Consider the following 17,386-nt stretch of genomic DNA (forward strand, 5'->3'; position numbering starts at 1 on the left):
TTCATGTTGAAGTTCTCTAGTCTAAGAAGGTTCAAGGTCAAATGAAATCTGACTCTTTCAGACCAATTTACACCTTTACAGTGCTTCTTACAGGCTAAACTAACTTCGTTTGTTTAGACCAGTTTCCAAGTTCAAAAGTGAAACTTCAGAAGAAGACAGTTAACCAGTGGAACTGGTGACTGACAGGGTGGTGTGAATTTTCCATTACTTTAAAACAAGTAAACATGTTTGCCTAGAAGAAATGCAGATGGGCGCGTTGAAGAAATCCAAGTGAAATGTGTTCTGTCTCGTGCAATATAGTTCAGAGTTTAATGACTTCCCTCGGTGCCACAGAATAGACTGGAGCTCAGGAAGGCACTTGCTTTTTAGGCTAGGCAACTCTGGATCTGCCTGCTAAAAGGACCTAGTACTCTAAGGAAGGGCACTGTAAGAGAGAATAATGCACTGTGCAGGCTGTCCATTTGTTTCAGTATGGCAGACAGTGGTATTTTTTTCTCTCTAGAGCATGTTCAGTGGTGTTTGGTGTAATTTGACCTATATTGTGTTACCTTCAGCTTAAGACCCCGTTTTTGAGGACCTCTCTGAACAAGAGTTACATATATTTATATAGTAATATAAAGAAATAAACTTCTTTGTGTAACTCTAGGGAAAAGTTTGGTCAAAGTTATTTTTATACCAAGCTTCTAGCTTTCCCCCTCTAAGCTCAAGTTTGTCAAATTGATTAGTGATTATTACAGTGTTTAAATCATACATTTTTTAAGTGGACCTTAAAAAAGCTAGCTCTTAGTGGATGATTCATGAAACAGGGTGGTATAGTAGTTGAAACTGAGTCAGGAAGGCTTTGTTCAATACCTGACCTCAGGCCTGCTGAGTAAAGTCAGGCAGTTAATTCTCTTCTTATCCTGGTTTCATCAGATCAGTGGTTTTACAGACCTTTTTTGAACTTGAAATGTTTGCAGCAAAATGATGTTTGAATTATATAACAGAAACCTGTGGAAGTACAGCCTGTGTACAGATCTGATTTGCATGGTATCTCATGTGTTAGTGTTCTAGAGCAGTAGATTATAATTAAGGCAATTCTTAAGAGCCTTTTTTTTTTTTTTTTTTTCCCCCCTAGGGTATAAACCTCCCTTCCAGAAAAATGATGTTCTGTTTTCAAACTTGAGAGCATGAGGAAATGAAGAACCTTTGCACATAGAAGCTAAAATGTATCACAATGGAGTTGGGGTCTCCAGCGTGGAGAACTAGAGGAAAGGGTAGTAGCTCAGAGACCTATTAGGGACCCTGTAGTGGTCACACAAAAACTTACTTAGGGTTGGTCACAGCTCAGTTTTCAACATAATGTATTTCAAGCATGATTTCCTGGATTTTGTCATCTTCTGATACCTTCAAGCACAACAGTTCTAGAATATTGACTTTGCCTACACCAGACACAAGACTTTTCCCCCTCAAATAGAAATGCTTTTACGTCTGACTAATTGAGAGCTACAGTTTGGAGTATTTAACTAAGAAACTGGAAACATGCAAAGAAAGTGACTGCAGTTGGAGAGCTAGTGTTTCGTCCAGTGAGTTTAGTCCCTTTTAGAGGGATGTGCAGTCAGAGGTAACAAAAACACGGGCTAGCTCTGAAAAGTGCAAAGAAAATTATACAGTGAACTATGATCAGAATGCAGACTCAGAACCTTACAAGGTGTTCTTTCAATGGAAGAAAAGCAATGTGATCCAGAATGCAAAGCCATAAGTATCTCTGGTAAAGGACAGTGTATGATGTTTAGCTAGAATATCCCAGCAGTGTTATTGTGAAATGAAAATTTGAAAGCATAATTTATCATTTTCAATAGAATCCTTGTTAAAAGCATTAAACACACATGCATGATGATGTTGAGGGGCAGTTTCTCTGTAGGATCAGGATTGAGTCACTGTTTGGAGAATGCATGCAGAACTGATGCAGTTCAGAAGTATCTGACTTGGGTGGAAGTGAGCTATGTCTTATATGAGAAGCCATCAAATTGCAACAGTGCAGCTTTCATTAGAACAACCCAAGAAGCGGATTAAATCTGAGTCACCGTGCTTTGAGGCTGCCTCCAGTGCTTCAGTTAACATGAGCTTCTGTACCTGGGATTGGTTCTCTAACTCAGGTAAGTGTTTTCCTTAACTCGAAGTCTGAGCATAACATTAACCACTTACCATCAAAGCAAGACTTTCACTGGGATTCCTGTCTCTGGCAGTAAAGCTTGAAAACACAAGCTCAATGCACTGCAGAGTTTCACCAAATACAACAATGTTTTGAGAGGCGATGATCTGTAGATTTTGAGTAACTAGTGACAGAATTGTTCAACCTGAGCAGTGACTGAAGTGATGGGAGGCCAGACTTGTTCTCTAGGGAATTTCTGTATCATCAGAAGTTAGTTTTGTCTTCCCAGCAAAGTGCTTTACCCTCAGGTAATACTACCTGTATGAATAGATACTGCTTGTGTTAACATAATCAAGCTCATGTTGGAGAGACTGTTTTTAGTGTCCTGACTGGGAAAGTAAGATCTTTTCTAATAGGTGGTTCATTTTTCTTGTATGTCTAAGCAAAGCAAGTAGCCAATTTTATTCACTGGTTTGGAATACTACCCATTAAAGCTACTGTATATTTTACTGCTCATGAAAAAGTCTTGTCAGAAAAAGCAGAATTTTTAGCTATCTTTCTGTTCCTTGGTAAGGAGTATTTTACAAGATGTAAATAGGATGAGAGTCATATACTGAATAATAGGTGAGAAGTGAATTAAAATGGCTTTGCATTTTAAAAAAAAATACTCATTTTAGTCAAATTTTCTTTAATGGTCCTAATGCTTGCAGAGGTTCTCACTGAACTGGTGCTTGTTGATTATATTATTTTTTTCTGGACCTTGGTTTAAACATGAAGTCAGGGCTCCATGGGCTTCAGATATGTTTCTGTGTAACTGGTGTATTAAGTGTGAAAATATTAAAGGAATAAGCATATGCTTTCTTTTGATAATGATAGTGACCAGAAGGACAATGGAAACATTCATATTGTTGTACAGTCACTTAGCCATTGAAATGGATTCTCAAGGTGACTCTGCCTTTTCTGCAGTGATCAGACTGAAGTTAGTATCCCTGTAGCAAACTAGATATTTCAATGCAAAGCTTGCTCTGAGATGAAGGATGCTTCTTCCCCTGTGGCAACAGGTCTGTTTGTGTTAAAAAGTAACAACCTGTAGCTAAAGGAAGTCACGTTTAGCATTTAATCTATTTGTGGCTGATACAGATACGCATTTGACTGCAGAAGAGCCAGTCTTTTAATTTTGCTTTTTTTGTTTGAGTTGAATATGATGAAACCTGAAAACATATATGGAAAATATGGGCTCCTTATGGAGGAAATGTACAGAAATACTACTGGTGTGTACCTCAGCACTCTTCTGCTGCCCTAGACTCCTCTTACACATTCATGTTGCTTGTTCTCTTAAACAGGTAAGGACTTGGCAGTTTAATGAGTCTGACAAAAGTTCTACAGTTAAATTAAAAAGCAAAGCCATTTTTTTCACTAATTAACCACAAGAAACACTGGCATTGGAAAGACTTTTCTCAAATAAGAGAAGTGTCTAACACATTTCCCAAATGCAGAGAGGCTAATGCTTGGCAATGACTGGAATCAAAAAGACAGGCCTACTGGTATAAAGAACATATTTTCGTGGCAATATTATCTTATTTTAAATTTCAAACATTTGTCTATTATGTTCATGTTGATTAAACACTCTGGAATATTTTGTGAGGTTTTCCAGCATTGTTGAACTAGGTTAAAATGTAGTCGACTTAAAACAAATAGAACAAAACCACTCATCTAATAAATGCCAGTTTCATGCTGACTGGAAAGAAAACACTGTGTTCCTGCCTTGTGACCCTGGTGCTTGTGTTAAAGCACAAAGTCTCCAATCATACAAATGGAACATAAAACCTTTCATTATTCACTTCTTTCTCCATGTAACCAAGCAAGTGTGAGGTAGTATGGGCAATATAAGAAGCTGGATTTTTATTTAGGTAGAAATTTTATAGTGCGTCTCACTGAGTAGCCTGTTAAAGGCTCAGCCAAAGATAAGACCCTGATGAGCCCCATGGACCAGATCCTATAGAGTCACTGATGTTAGGACTGAGCTACCCAAGAGCATGTCTGTGAGGAGCATGGGGCAGATGTCTCTGTGCTGATGATGGCAAGAGCTGCAGCTGGTGAGCTGAACGCAGTCTGCCTGCCTCAGCGCAGAGCTACGCCCTGTCTCGTCACCTTGCTCGGAGGTGCGCAGTCCTTCTGCAGAGCATGCCTGAGCTTAGCACATAGCCCTGGCAGCTGTCATACTCCGCAGAAGATAGACAGGAAGATGGTGGCCATGATAACAATGTTGTGATAAATGAGCCATGTCTAGCATGGCTGTGGGATAGCCAGGACATGCCTTCCTTTCCAGGGAATTTTGCACTCTGCCATACATTGGTGCAGCTATAATGGCAGGAGTGGGCAATTCCTCTTCTTAACTCCTGTTTCTTCTTCATTGGAAAGTGTATCTGAGTAAGCATTCATGCTCTTTTTAGTTGAAGTGGATCTTTGGAGACAAGGTGGTTGCAAAGAAATCCAGAAAGAGGCATTGGTTGAAGCTGTATTTAAGCATTTCAGTAGCATACTGATGAGTAGAACATGAAAGCCCAGATTTGTAAGCAAGGGTTCAACAAGTAAAACTTTTAACTGTATCTTCTGCTCTTGGGTTTAACCTTCCTCTCCAAAACCCTTGATGTTTGAGTTGTAGTGGCAGGCAGGTTAGTTTGCCTTCTTGCTGGAATGTGTCAGTATTGTTGGTGTTCCACTGTGCTTTTCTAATTTTCTTTTCAATGTAGCTCATTGCTTCCAAGCTAAAGCTAATTACCTTCACTCGTGCACTGTGCCTTGTTGTGTGCTTTCTCCTGTGCTTTGCACTTTCTATTTAGACAATAAAAGGACCAAAGGGAAAACAATGTTTCTTTATGCTACAAGTACAGTGGCCTCACAAGTCAATATTTCTTTTCCCCCTGTGCACTCCGACTTAGTTTATTTTTTTAAACACTTTGGCTTCTTTTAAGGAGATTTGAGTTCCAGAGCAAACCAGTTTGCACAATGTGTGCAGCTTCATGTTGCATTGGACTGATCGCATTTGTTATGTCTACCAGCTGATAGAGTTTTCTGAAAATATTTAGCCTGTAATGTAACCCTCCCTGGTCTTCTGTTTTTATTGCAAACATGCAATTAATCACCCTAATTGTTCAAATTACCCAGAAGCCCAAGTGATTATGATAAAAAATAAATAAAGATAGATAGTGATGGCATGGGGTGGCTGTAGGACTGAGAAGAACCTTCAGCACAACCTAGGAATCTACCACTGGTCCTTTTATGTCTGGCGAAATGTCCTGGATGTGGCTTGGTGCATGTGCTGGGTGTCACATAATGCAGCCTGGGTGCTGCCCATGTCTTTCAAGTGATCATTGCATGCTGCACTACAAAAAGTTGCCAGATCTGGTGCTACCAGAATGTGCTGAGCATCAAATAATTTTATGAGAAAGAGATGAGGCAATAAGCACACATTCTCTTAAAAAATTATGTTTAAGAAATATTAGAGCTGTGACTTTCATCAACAAGACCAGAATCATTTAGAGGCCAGGTATACAGGAATAATTTCAATTCCTGAAAATACCTGAAACCAAAATGCTGTTTCTGTTCTTTGTAAATTAAAAACAGTGTGGATTTTACCCCATTCAAATAATTATCATGGTAGGAGCTTGAGTCTGTAATAAGTTTCACTTGTTTGGCACATTATCAGGCCCATTTAAAAAATCCTTGGAAATGGTTCTAAAATTAATGTCCAAACACAAACCTGCAAGCAGTGATCCCAGTGGGTATGCCAGGGAGAGCTCTGTGCTTCCAAGACTTCTGAAAATCTCTGCAATGACTCTGACTGGCTCTGGGGAAAATAAAGCCAACCATAGTCTGAATTTGTTCTGTTTAAAAGGAAATGGATTTCTAATGTTCCAGAGAAGTGCAAGCCGCATGCTTTTATTTTGCTACTGAGAGGCTGTTTGAGCAGTTTACAGTGTTGTCTAAGAAATATAAATTTTTTATTTATATATATATATTTGAGTGTATATATACATATGAAGATGTAATTCTTCTCTCATACTAGAATTACATCACTGTTTATCTATTGTAAATCTGGGTCGCTGCTGAATTACATTACTGTGAATGCAGATGGAGCTTAGACTACAGCATGGGGCTGAAATGCTGGTTTTTAATAGGATTGGTGAGTCATTTGTGTCCAGATGTGGATTTGTTTTGGGGGAAGGGATGAGGGGAGTGGGGGGAGGGTGATAGTGGTGGTGTCTTGACTTCTGATCCCTGCAACATCCATGAGAATTTCCAGCACTTTGTTGCCTGTCCACGCAACTCTTCCTCAAGCACAGGGAGCTGGAACTGGAAAGAGCAGCTCCTGGGAGTGAGACACTCTTCTCTGTGGCTTGAGGCCAACCCAAAGAGAGGGGAGAGGTAGCCAGCACAACTGAGGTGTTTCCATGCTAGGACACATTAAGCTGATTAGGACTTTTGAGTCCTCAAAGAGATGTGGGAATAGACGTAAGGGAGGTTTACAAAATCCTAATCACCAGGGAGTCAGCAAATGCAAAATAAAGTCAGTTGCAAAAAGTTAGGACACCCCAGGGAACAGGCTGTTAGGTGACAGAATGCTATCAAGATCAAAAAGACCAAATTATTTCAGTAGGAATTGGACAAAAACTTGGGGAGAGGCCCATGAGGACTATTATGCACCACTATCCAGAGCAGGAGAAGAAGGTATTGAATAGGAGGCTTAATTGGTGCAACCCCAGAGTTGACAGTACTTCTCTCTGGAACAATGGTTCCTTTAAAATCTTTCTGCTGAGCAAGTGTGGGTTGGCTAATAACCTCTGTAGTAATTTCAATAGTTTTAACAAGGTTGGCAGAAGTCAATGTGTACAACAATCTTTATATATAGGTTTTTCTTTGCTTGAACTCTAAAGGCAGTTTCCCATAACTTGCAGCTTTAAGCTGGCTGTACACGGCTAGCTCATCATCTGACAGAAAAAAAAATTATATCCTTACCGATATGGACATGTATATTTTATGGGAAAAATTAGTCTGCTACCCTATTAAGTAAATATTTACAATGATCTGCAGCCTAGAAAAATCTAAGAGGGACAAAACAAGTGTCAGTTAGTTCTGTATACTTTAGATCAGATTTCAGCTACAGTCAGTGCCAATTATAAAACTGAATGGAGTGACACAGTTTATTAAGGAACATATAATTTGTCATACAGTGTCAACATTGCTAGCATTTTGTATTTCTTGAGGTAGCACTTTTGAGCCAACTCTTGTTAAGTGTCCCAAAATCTCATTTAGCACGTCAAAAAGTACTTTCATTGTTAATTCTCTGAATACAGGAGAAATAGGCCTTATGATAGACAGCTTTTGACAATAATAGCAGGGCTAAACCTCTTAATGGTGGGATTTAGCTTGTTACAAGTATGCAGTGTCTCAAGCCAGCCCTGCTAAAAAAAGCTGTTCACTGCAGCTGTCTGACTGAAATAGCATTTACTTGGAATAGTATGTGGCTATCTTCAGACTCTGACCTGCTGTATTCATCACTTAATCTTAAAAAACCCCACAACAAATCATAACAAATGTGTAGAAATTCACATTTTCTAAGAGCAGACCCAAAGTCATAAAATAATTTTATTCTTTATTTGGTGGCTACTAGAATTGGAAACTTACAGTCCTAAACACATCCGAAATATTTATTTTATGCCACTTCTCTGCTCCATGTCCCAGATATTCCAGACACTTAGCATGGAGTGTGAGAAGGCAAAGCTATTTGACACCTGAAGTGGCTTTGTTACCTAAAGCTAGGGCAGCTCTGCTGTGCTGTGGGAGTAAAGCTGCTGAGGACCCTCTTTTTGTGCTATAGATAATGCATAAATGCTGAAGTCAGCTGCGCAGCTTCAGCGATGCTCAGTGCTGGGAGGAGATGGCAGGTACAGGCTGTGTGCTGGGGATACAGCCTACTCCTCCAGGCATTCAGTGGCTGTGTGGAATGGTGTTTACTTGCCAGGAAAAGGTGGGATTTTATATATTTGATGTAATATTTTGAGACTTTGTGATACGAGAGTCAGATCCAACAAAACCCACTGCCTTCAGGGAAATGGAACTAGTGGAAGTGCTGACCAGTGGATGTGACCGGAGATGTGGGGTGGACCCACATGTCTGCACAGGTGAATTTTTCCTCTAAGCTCCAGGCCACTTCAGCTGGTTGTCTTCTGGTGCTGTCCTATATTACATGGCAGTCCTGACATCCCCAGGTAGGGGGAAAAGTGGCTTAGGTGGACTCAGTGAAGCCCTTTAGCTTGTGCTCCCTTTTGTTCATCAGCTCCCTTGAAATCTTGGCCTGCCCCAGTGTTAGGTGCCGTCACCTCTATTTCCCCACTCTCTGGTGATTTGGTTCCCCTGCATCTGTGAGAAAGCATCAGCTGGCACTGGAGTAGCCTCAGCTTTACTCATGCTTGTCCCTTCCATATACCTGCCTTTCTGCCTCTTTTAATTCACCAGTGTTGCAATGTGATTTCAAGAACTCAGAACATATTCTTCCCACATAAACTTAGTGAAATTGGATACCCTTTTTATTTTAATTAAAAAGATAAAGTTGTTTTGGCTGCAGTAAAATCTAAGAACAATGTTTTACAATGAGGGAGAGATGTATGACATGCATGACTTTTCTTAGTACACTGTTCTTACACAACTCATTAGAGGACCTAAAAGCCCCTTATATTCTGGGCTAAGCCTGATTGCTATGTTTCTCCTATATAATATTTTATAAATTCCCATAACAGAAAGAAACATTAGACTAAATTAATGTTTTTAAGTAGTAGGACTTTGACTGCAAATGAGGAATAGGACTTTGATTACTGCATTTTATGAAAAGTGTTCTAAAATGTTATTTTACATGCTATCCTGAGTCAAGGCTTATTTTAAAAACAAGCTTGTGACAGCAAAAGTAAATTCACATGACTATCTGCATAATGCTGGATATATTTTGTGATGATGGTTTAAATTACCGTCATCTTTTCAGCACCTTTCAATTCCATGAAAGAAAGCTTTCTTCACTGCTTTTCAACACAACGAGTCTGGCATACTGAAACATCAGCCACTTTTGCTAGGAAGATTTTTTTCTGCAAAGCAACTACCTGTAAGTGTAATCAATATTAAAAAGCTTTGGGCCTGAATTCTGCCAGCTGCATGTACTCACTGTGCAGATTATTCCATCGAAGCCAACACGTCTCTGCATAAAATGATTTTGGAAGCCACAGGATTAAATTCTGCAAGTTACTATTTTGACTATGGTTTGTGCCCCAATATCTGCTTCAAATATAAAAGATAGTTAAAAATTCAGACAAAAGAAAAAAACCTCTGAACTTGCATTAACTTTTATTTCATTTTTGAAACTTTTTAACAACCTGCTAAATTACAGTGAGCAGGAGTCTTCCTTGACATATGCTCTTTGAAATCACAACTGAGTGTGAGTATTTGGTTTAAGGAATTTTTACTGAGTTTTCATTAGTTTTTTAATTACTGTGTTTCTTTTCTGCTTGGCTGAAAGGAAAAAGCTGGTTCTAGTCAAAATACTGTAATTAAATGTTCTGTAATGCAAAGTCTTGCATAGGGGGAAGACCTGGCAAGTAGCAAGATACTTCACAGTTTAATGTTTGCACTTGACTATCTGCTTGTGCAACAACTGTACCCAGACACTGAACTCGGGTTTATATACTGAGTTTACTGAAGCTGCTGAAGTTTCTTTGAGCTTCTGACTTAATTTATGTCACTGTGCAGGCCAGCCTTTCTGCACATCCTGCTTATGTGCCCAGTGCTTCATCAGATACAGAAAAAACCAAACCACTACCAACAAAAAAAACCCCTTTCAGATGGTCAAAAGTGAAGTTAGTTGTGGACTTTTTAGAGATTATCCCTCTGGGATATTTAAAGCGAGGCAATTGCATCACTCACTGTTAACAAGTACTATGAAGAAATCTGGAAGCCTGAAAATGGAAGTTTGCACCTCATTTTTGGCCAGGAACATATCATTGATAAGACACTTGTATATCATTATGGATTATTATTTTTGTTACAGTAAGGTGCAGTGAGAGCGAATTCAAGACCCAGTTAAGCCACAGCTGCAAAAAAACACATCCCTTTGCTCTGAAAAATAGGCAAAATGAACAAAACCAGGAGAGGACTGAAGAAAGGAACTGGACCTAGACACAAATGGAAACCAAAGCTTGTAGATATAAAAAACATTTTTAAAAATACCATATATATCCAAAGAAATGTCCTCCGGCTGGACTAGGAGCACAAATGCAAGCCTTTGCAGGGACAAAGCATTGTCTCTCTCCTGATTTATAAAGTCAAGCTTTTTGACTTGTCTTTTATATGTCACCATTAATATGTATTTCTGTTACAGAAGACAAAGCTCGAAGCATCCTCTGCACTTGGGAAAGTCTGGGTGAAGGTTGTGGTGTTCCTTAGGCTGAGCTTCATCCAGACCTCCAGACCTTACCAACAAGGAGATGCAAGTTGAGACAAGCTTGGGGCCCCATTGAGGTGCCCAGGGAAATAATGAGGCTTTGCTGACATGAGAAACTTCCCAAATGGATGTGACCATCCCAAAGTAACAGGATGGGAATCTCTGGCAGCAGTCAGTGCCCAGATCTGCTCAGAGCAGGTTGCAGCTCATTGCCAGCCTGGGTATCACCTCGGGTTTTATTCTGTATGTAGTTTTGTGGAGTTTTCTTTGGGAAGAAGGAGGTTAGGCTTCCTTGGTGTTGTTTGTCAGTTTGTTGTTTTTACTGAAAACTATTTAATTTGCTACTTTTGGTAGCATCCGCACAGTAACCTGTTGCCCATCGTGGTCAGAGAATTGATGCTGCATTTTGGATTCACCCCTTTGGCTTTTTCCTCTGTGAGGCAGCTCTGTCTCTTTCCCCACCTTTCCCCCTAAGCTTCTCACAGCATTGCCGCTGTTCAGGGGGAGCTTGTGTTTGTGTCCCTGCTTTTCCCTGGCTCCAAACACCAGTGCTGCATCGACATTGCTGGCCAGGAAGAACTCGTGCCAGTGAGAAACCTACATTACTGAGAGGTTTCTCTTGGGCTTTCAGATACATCTCTTTCTTTTCTCCTACCCTTTTCAGTTCTTAGCCTGTTATCAGCATTGTCATCACCTGGTGACTCTGCTGGAGCCACTGGTGTCTATCCAGCCTTAAGCCTGGTTTATCCAGTTTGTTAAACCAGTTTTACAGCTGATTCATTTCACTTTAGAGGCAGGAAACTGCTGAGCGTGGGGCAAATTGCTGTCTGCCATGGGGATGGGAACATCTCCGCTAGCCAGGCACTGGCTGCTCTCCCTTCCTGACACATCCAGCAGCTGATGAGAAATTACTTCTGTTGAAACTTTTGGTGAGGAAGAGTGCAAGCTGGCTAAGACCTTAGAATTTTTTTTTTTAAATTTTATTTTAAAGTATCATGAGGTAATTGCTGAATAATAAACGGTCAAGATTTTGGTTGTATTTCTTATATGAAAGATTGTCTTTCCAGCAGCTCAATTTCTCCAGCACTGAACTGGGAATTAGTTCAACACTAACACAGAAGGAGAGTGTCATAGTCTGAAAAATCCCCTGCAGAACCTGCCGTTTCTTTTCGGGAGGGTTGTGGTGTTGACTGTGTTTTGTGCACGTACTGAATAAACTTAAAATTTGGGTTGTGACTAAAGAAACTTAAAAAAAATCTTAGATCACAGCCCTCTGCAGGCTGACTTCTACTGGGAAGCAGGGATCAGTCATTCGAGGTGGCTCTTCAGATGCCCACTTTGTAGGAATATATTTCTTGCTGCCAATCTAGCTCTTATACTTACAGTAATGCACAATATGGCTCAGTGTCCATTCTGTTACCTTCAGGTTTTGGACAATTCCCATTCAGATCCTACCTTCCTGCTTGTTCTGCCTCCTCCCGCCCCCAGTTGCTCTGATGTACTTTACCCATCACCTTTCTGCACCAGGATGGGTCACTTTGAGCTTCCCCTGCCTATGGAGAGCAGCTCCTCACTAGGACATCTCTGGCATCTCCTGCTCCTTCCATCCTATCCATGTCCTGCACTGTCTGTTCCTTTCCCTATGAACTGGTGCTCAGTAGCCTCTGTGAGTTTACCTCAAGCAAATCAGATTTCTTCCTCTGAATCTGCCCACCACGTTTTCAGGGAGGGGCTTCACTTTTCTGTTTTGGCCTTTAAAAACTACTGATCATGAGGGGCCTCATTCTGCAACCTGCATAGCACTAGGTTCACTGTAACTTTTTTCTTTTCAACTATAGTGCTGGGAATTGCTTCCTCACTTGCGTCACTTCTCATAGAAGCAAAAACTTGCTGCTGAGGCAAAGATGGTGGCTGTATTAAATATTGCTGATAGCATCATCTGCTGACTGTTCCACAAAGGCATTGATGACGTCTGTGTGTAACTGGAAACTGCCCCGTGAGCCGGTTTGGGATGCTGAGTCCCAGCATGCAGAGTCAATCATGTGTTGTATTATTCAGCTTAAATCTTATTAAGTAAAACTTCTAGAGATATTAATAGCTTTATTCAGTACGTAATGTTCAACAAAAGGTCACTGGGCAGCATAACGTCAGTTAAAATAATAAAGGCACTAATTAATTGACAAGATGTTTTCACTCTGATCTAATCTACCAGAATTTAACTCTGCCTGGAAGACATAAACTGTCTTCCCTTTCTTTTTGGCTTCCATACCTTCCAGTTTTAGCACATGTAAGGCTTTACTTAATCTAGTGATTATTGCTGAGGTAGTTTGAGGAGCCAGTGTGAAAACAAACAAAAGTATCAAATGCATCTTTCACCTTTTTCAAGTTGTGTGTTTTGCTTTCTCTGTTTGAAGGAGCTGGTCTGACAGCAGCATGTCTAAGCTGCCATAATATATTTCTAACTGTTTCAAAGACTCTCCAATGAGGAGAAACGTGGAAGAATACCACAGCACTAAAATGTCTTCAGCAATATTGTTTATCTTCCCACAACACCTCTTGAAACCTTCATGCATCATTGTTTTGGACTTAAATTAATATTAACTTGCTAGATGCGAAGCAATTGCTTTTAGGATAATTTCTGACATACAGCTATTACTAAGTTATGTTTAAATGTTGTCTAATAATATGTTCATTAAAGAAAGCTATTAGCTAGACATCATAAACTGCCACATATCAGTTACTGGTTATATTCCCTTGGTGTCTGTAATCCTTTTCCCCCCATCTCTCTTGCATTACCTTTAATCACCTCTTGCATTACATCCAGTGCCAATCTTTTCCCAGGAGATGACCATTCAGTATTTGCTTTTGGTGGTGTTTTAGTGTATTCTTGCAGACAAGCCTGGCTGAACAAGAGGAGTACTAGTATTTTGTTGGCTGATGATGTGTGCCAGTAATTTTGGAGGTAATTAGTCCATGCTTCTCATTAGTACAAAGCTCTGCAAGAAGCAAGGATTAATGTATTATACTAGAGGGCAGGTACAGTGAGATTTGTGGGATGCTGGAGTTTTTCTATCCATGCAAAGCTATTATTTGCAAAGGGGAGGTGGAGTCTGAAAGGAATAAACTATTTCGGCTGATGGGTTTCATTACTGTTATCTATTTTGCAGGTCATGTTATTTTGAATAGTGTTACTGACATTAACTGTTATTTTTAAGTGGGTGTTTAAAGACATAACCAGGTAATCTGACATGATGGGTAAACTGATCCTAGAGAGTATATAGAGAAATAATTATTTAAACCAATTGCTGAAAACTTCCAATATCACAGATGTTTAAATCATAAAACAAATAATATAGGTATTTTCCTGCAGTGTTTTAATGTGTTACTGTGACTTTCCCTTACTGAATGGCTAGTGAGTGAGAAAAGTAGGATATCTGAAGTGCATGCAGCCGCACAGCACTGGGGAACTACCTTGAGGACCAGCTTCTGTCCTCAACTGGCACACTGGACAGTGTCCAATGTTCCTGGGACCACTGACCTGCAGCTCCTGCCCATGGCATCAGGAGAGTGCCAAAATTTCTCCAGGGCCAATGGGAAAGTACTGCAGAGTTGCTTTTTTTATTTTAAAAATGTTCATTATGTTAATAGTTATTTGTTTTAATAATAATAATTTACATGGGGAAAAGCAACCTCTGCAAGTGTTACCCATTTTTCACTCAAACCCACGTAAATCCACTGCTGTAGAGGAGGAGAATTATTCACATTGAATGTTTTGCCTTGCAAAATGCTGCCTCTGCCTCGGGTGAGGGCTGCATGAATATTAAACAGAAGGAACATGAAGTGAATATAGTATATTGTATAGGATAAGCAAAGATTGTAGTGCACACCATGAATGTCATGTGTTTTCCATTAGCAAAGTATCTAAAAGTGAACTGGAAAATAACATTTAACAGATATTACCCTGAAATCAACCATAATTTTAATTAAATAAACATAAGCAGGCAGTTGAAAATCAGATCTGAAATCCTTAGTAATGAGCACCATAACCAGTTAGATACTGCATCAGTGTTAGTAATTCATTAACAATACTGGGAGAGATGAGATAAAAGTGACAGTTTCTTTTTCAGAAAGGAAGTTGATGAAATGTTGGCAAATACGCACTGCGGGGTTGGTGGGAGGAGGTGTGTATTCCCCTGTGGCAGCATAGTGACTAGAAATGAACTTTTTTCAAAGACTCAGATTAAAAATGAAGCCTTCGTTGGGGCTGTGCCTCAGGTACTCGATGCAATCCTACACCCCCCATATACTTGTCCTGGCACACTGAGCCCTGGGTTTGGGATCAAGCCCTCTGGCCCCTGGTCTGCTATTCCTTACCAGTGAGCAAGGCACAAGTCTCCTCAGACAAGATCCAGTAGGGGAAAAAAGACCCTTCCAAAAATTGAAATATCTTTTTCTGATGCGTCTTGGAATGAGTCTCCCAAAGTATGATGTCCAAGTATCTCCAGGTATCTGGTGTCCTCCACTCTGGCAGAGATGGACTGTGACCTTTTTGGTTTCTCTTTGTTGTGACACTGTCTCCCTAGAACAGTAAACCTTAAAAGTGGTAATAAGAAAACTCATGCTCTTACAAAAAGGCATTTTTTAGAGTCCAAGGTGTGTGAACTCTTCAAAGAACTACATCTTCTGCAGATCTTGAGCTTAAACCACCAGCAACTTGGGGGCAGAAAATACCCCCAAAGTAAAACAGTAATAGGAGCCTGTAGCTGCCTTGGCAGTGCAGGGAAAATTAAAACAAAACAACCCCCCAAAACAAAACAAAAAACCCCCACACACAAACCAAAACAAACCAAAAACCCACAAAACCCCCCCAAACGAAACCACCCCTCCCCCCCAACAAACAAACCAACCCAAACCAAAACAAAAATCCCACCACAAACAAAAAATCACACCCCCCCCCCAAACTCCACAGGAAACAGGAGAAAATAAAAGAAGAAAGAATAGTAGTAAGCCATCTGACTCTGAACAGCATACAAAAATGCCAAAAACACCAGGGGAAGTACCTGCAGTTTGTAAATTATAAGTATTTGTTACTTTTTGAAGAAAAATAGTAGGATTTAAGTACTCTAAAAGTACATGAGAAAGTGAAACCTTATTTTGTTGACACTGAGCTGTGACACAGTGATGTACACCTCCATCAGTACTTTGTGCTTGGAGACTGTCCTGTGCTGTGAGCTGTATGACCTGCGCCACCCTGGGTAGGAGAAATATGTCACCCTGTCCCACAGAGTCCTGCCAAACCCTGTGGGCAGAGCCAGTGTGAGATGGTGCAGTGCAGGACTGACTTCTGAACAGCTTGCAGACACTTCTGGAGCTGAGAAACGCTTTTGCCTAGGCTTGTCATCCTTGTTCTCCTGGGACATGATCCCTAAAGGATCAGCTAGGAGGTCTGGGGAGTGCTGGGCAATCTGCTAAGCTGCATTAGCTGTAAAATCCCATATATAGAGGGAAAGAGGTTTAATTTTTTGTGTTTTCCTTAGTTTAGCCAGTGCAGAACAGCAGGCTGTCCTGATTAACCAGCGTTTCCCCTGACACAAACCAAATGGCTTACAGCTTGAGTAACTGTCTGTTGAGTCCCATGTTTATTATAAATTCAGTAGATGAAAAAAATTATTTAAGTTTCTATGTTTTTTACAGCATTTCCCACCAGAGAACACTAACACTTGTAAAACAATAAATGCTATAGTATAACATAGCAAGACTAGTAAAATGCTGAACAGTAGATAGAATTATTTGCAAAAGACCATTTTGTTTTCTTTTGGAGAAATAATGCAGCATTTAATTTTAAGATACATGTGCCAGGCATAACTTTTAGATGCTACAAAAAGGAACATAAATACAGAAGTGCACACGTGTGGTAAGGTACATTCCCAATCTTAATTACTTCCTTCACCAAAAATAATTTGCCCCTGTGTTTGATCTCATGTCTGTTCTACCAATTTATGAAACGTAAACTACTTTGCTAAGCAGTTCAAGGGAAAAACATCAGTATCTAAACTTGTGTGTCCCACTTGGGCTGATTCTAAAACAAGGTTTCATGGGAGGGCTGGGTATGCAGAGGATGAGAAAGTTGCGTTGTTTTGGAGCAGTGCACGGATCAGGAACATTTATTCAGTTAAGCTAATTTGTTCCCTGATGGGGTTTTTTCCATTCTTGCTGTAATACTGAATTCCAGTGCGAATGTTGACTGCTGCTGTCACAGGATGATGGTTGGAAGGGAAATGCTTGGCGCTGCCTCCTGTTACTCATTTTGCAGTCAAGTCAGAGCCAGCTTACAATATGGGAAACCGCACATTAGCATAACGCAATTTCATCCTGGAAGCAAAAGACTGGCTGATGCAGATCCATCACCTTCCTGCATATTTCAGCCTCTTTTCTCCTTCTTGCTAGAAAAATGCAGGCCAGTGGTGTTAATGGCAGAGAGGTGCTAGCTGTGTTTCAAGCAGTGCTTGAACTCCACCAGCTTTTTCTATTGATACAGCCTGAAGGTGAATTTCTACCTCCGGAAAAGCAAAAGTGGAGACCCAACACAAAGGCTCTGCCACATACTAAGTCCACAAAGGTGTCTAGAAAGGTTTTCTGGTTGCTCCTGGAGCGCAGTTGTTTCCACCAATATAATCCCTGAATAAAGATTTTTCGAGGTACTTTCAACCATACTAGAAAATCATTAATTTCCCAGCATAACACCTCTGAATTTGCCAGTTTTC

Source organism: Caloenas nicobarica, chromosome Z (assembly GCF_036013445.1).
Source record: "Caloenas nicobarica isolate bCalNic1 chromosome Z, bCalNic1.hap1, whole genome shotgun sequence".
Lineage (NCBI taxonomy): Eukaryota > Metazoa > Chordata > Aves > Columbiformes > Columbidae > Caloenas > Caloenas nicobarica.